General features: G+C 38.8%; 1 protein-coding gene and 1 pseudogene across 1 annotated transcript in view; one reads left to right on the plus strand and one right to left on the minus strand.

Annotated features, from left to right (window-relative positions):
- Positions 1-871, minus strand: part of GPR156 (G protein-coupled receptor 156) — a 112307-nt gene extending 111436 nt beyond the window's left edge. Inside the window, exon 1 of the mRNA XM_006090923.3 lies at positions 803-871. The gene's annotated coding sequence lies outside the window, so the exon portion shown is untranslated. The remainder of the gene's footprint in view (positions 1-802) is intronic.
- The window catches only part of LOC102418461, a 6966-nt pseudogene extending 5561 nt beyond the window's left edge, over positions 1-1405 (plus strand).
- Positions 1406-2995: the final 1590 nt, after the last annotated feature.

Genomic DNA, 2995 nt, shown 5'->3' on the forward strand with positions numbered 1-2995 from the left:
TGAGCTGTGAAGTTGAGCGGTGCGCTGGCCCCGTGCCCCTCGGGAGCGCGGCCCAGGCCCTAGCAGCTCCTTGCTTAGCGCTTTTAGCCCTCACACGCCCCTCCCCGCCCCTTCCCCCTCGCCCCCCACCCCCCTATCCCTATCCCCCCTATCACCGCCCCCCCCCCCCCCGCCCTCGCCCCACGCTCCCGCAGGCCTCCTCGTGCTCCTGAGCCCGCCGCATGACCCTGCCACCGGCCAGAGCTCCCTGTGCCCCTCCGCCTCGAGTGGCTCAAGATGAATAGTGATCGAATTGCTCTGGTTGGTCAAGATAGTCTTTAATCCTGAAGGAAAAAGATGAAGATGCTCATTACCCAGTTGTGGTTAATGCCATGACCCTTTTTGAGACCAACATGGAAATTGGGGAGTATTTCAATGCATTCCCCAATGAAGTACTAACTGTTTTTGATAACGCACTGAGAAGATCAGCCATGAGGATTCTCGAGTCCCTTTCTCGGCCCGAGGGGGTCTCCCTGAAGCAGAATCTTCACGCCAGGGTATCAGGTTTGCCCTGAGCTGGTGAGGGAGCACATCCCTAAAACAAGGATGTGGGACACTTTTTATCTGTCATTGGGACCGTGATTCGAACAAGTCTGGTAAAGATCCTGGAGTGTGAACGGGATTACTTACATGTGTAACAAATGCAAGCATGTATTTGTGGTCAGGGCTGACTTTGAGCAGTATTATACCTTCTGCCGGCCCTCCTCATGCCCCAGCTTGGAGAGCTGTGATTCTTCAAAATTCACTTGCCTCTCAGACTTACCTTCATCTCCAACCAAGTGTAGAGATGATCAGGAAATCAAAAGTCAGGAACAGGTTCAAGGGCTGGCTATTGGAAGTATTCCACGATCCATGAAGGTTATCCTAGGAGATGACTTAGTAACTTGACAATCTGGTGATGACCTCACTGTGTATGGGGTTGTAATGCAACGGTGGAAGCCCTTTCAGCGAGATGTGCGCTGTGAAGTGGAGATGGTCCTGAAAGCCAAGTATGTCCAAGTAAACAATGAGCAGTCAGCAGGGATCATCATGGGTGGGGAGGTCCGAAAGAAATTTGAAGATTTGGGGGAACACTATAAGAATGTTCCCTTTGCAGGAAGGAATGAAATATTGGCCAGTTTATGCCCTCAAGTTTTCGGGATGTATCTAGTAAAGCTTGCTGTGGCCATGGTACTGGCTGGTGGGATTCAAAGGACTGATGCTGCAGGAACACGAGCCAGAGGTGAATCTCATCTTTTATTGGTTGGGGATCCTGGCACAGGGAAATCTCAATTCCTCAAATATGCAGCAAAGATTACACCAAGATCTGTGCTCCCCACAGGAATTGGATCTAAGTGCAGGTATTTTACATGACCATTTCATTTAATGTCACTACAGAAACTAATACAATGGGTTTTTTCTTATTAAAAAGTACCTACAATATGATAAATTTCAAGCTAATTTCGGAGTTACTGCCAAAAATGGAAGGACATATGTAGCATTTCTTTCGTAGCTCTTACGAAAATATTTTAAAAGCTCCACCATTACTTATTTTCCAAAAACTTATTCTATATATCTTTTTGCATCTTAGTTTTGAATGATGCTATTCACTTTTCTCATTATCTAGTGATTATCTTCATACATACTTATGCATGAAAAAGTTATGTATTACCTGGCATTGTTTGAGGACCCAGAGAGCAGAACATTGAAACAAATTAAATAGGAAGGTAAAAAAAAATATATATCCTTGGGTGAGGATTAAAAAATAAACTAAAGATTAACTAACACTAGCTGTGAACCCAAGTCATCCTGAGGTATTTTCCCATGCAAGGTTTTTAAGTACCATTTCAAGTTTCTTATACATTGGTCTATTCCTATTTTTCTTATTTCAGGATCCATTTTTGTAAATTGTATTTCTACTAGGAAATCACCCATTTTCTTTAGAATTCCAATTTCTTGCCACAGATGCCTCTATCCTTTTAATTTCTACTTGTAGGTTTCTATAGAATCCATATTTTTTTTCATTTTTGCTCAGTTTTTTCTTAATCAGGCCAGATTTATTAATCTTTTTCAAAGGAGGGCTTTGTATTTATTTGTACTTTCTGCTTCTTTTCTATTACATCATTCATTTTAGCTTTCATCTTAATTTCCTCTTCCTAATTTCTTTGTTTGCTACTTTTTTTCTAACTTCTTAAGGTAAAAACTAACTTTATTTTTGACATTATCTTCTTTAATAATGAAAACATTTAAGTTATATACTTCCTTTTGAGTACAGTTTCCTCTGTGAAATTTTGGTTTTGGTAAAAAGTGTTTTTTTTATTGCTTCATAGATATTTTATAATTTTGTTTTGGTTTCTTCTGTGTATGGTTTATGGTCTTCTTTACACTATTTTTAACTTTATTGGATTAAGATAGGAGAATGTGGCTTTTACAATCTGTTAAGGTTTTCTTTGTGGTCAAATATGACTGATTTTTGTAAATATTCTATGGGTACAAAAATGTTTTATTATTATTTGTTTGAGAGATATTAGGTTCTATACATAGCTATTACATCAGTTTATTTATTGTATTATTTAATTCCCATATTTGTCATCCCATATTTGTTATATACCAGATTTGTCCAATTCTGAAATAAAATAGTAGTCTTCCACTATAATTGCATTTTATCAAATTCTTTTTATACTTATAATCTTTGCCTTAATATTAACTGTTACGTTGTTTTGGTATATACACTTACACATTCTCAGTGTATGATTATCTATCTTTTTATATTTTATCTGTAGATCTTTGTCCTTATATTGATCTATTTACTCTAAGTTTTATTGCTCACTACCAATTCCTTCCTTCTTTATCATATCACACTATTATAGTTAAGCTGTTGTTGGGCTAGCTAGAGCCTCTTCTGAAGTATTTTCTTTAATTGAAAAACAAAGGTGTTTCTGTCTGACTTCTTAAAAATCTGCAAGTATCTTGCTTT

This window comes from Myotis lucifugus, unplaced genomic scaffold (assembly GCF_000147115.1).
Source record: "Myotis lucifugus unplaced genomic scaffold, Myoluc2.0 scaffold_84, whole genome shotgun sequence".
Taxonomy (NCBI): Eukaryota; Metazoa; Chordata; class Mammalia; order Chiroptera; family Vespertilionidae; genus Myotis; species Myotis lucifugus.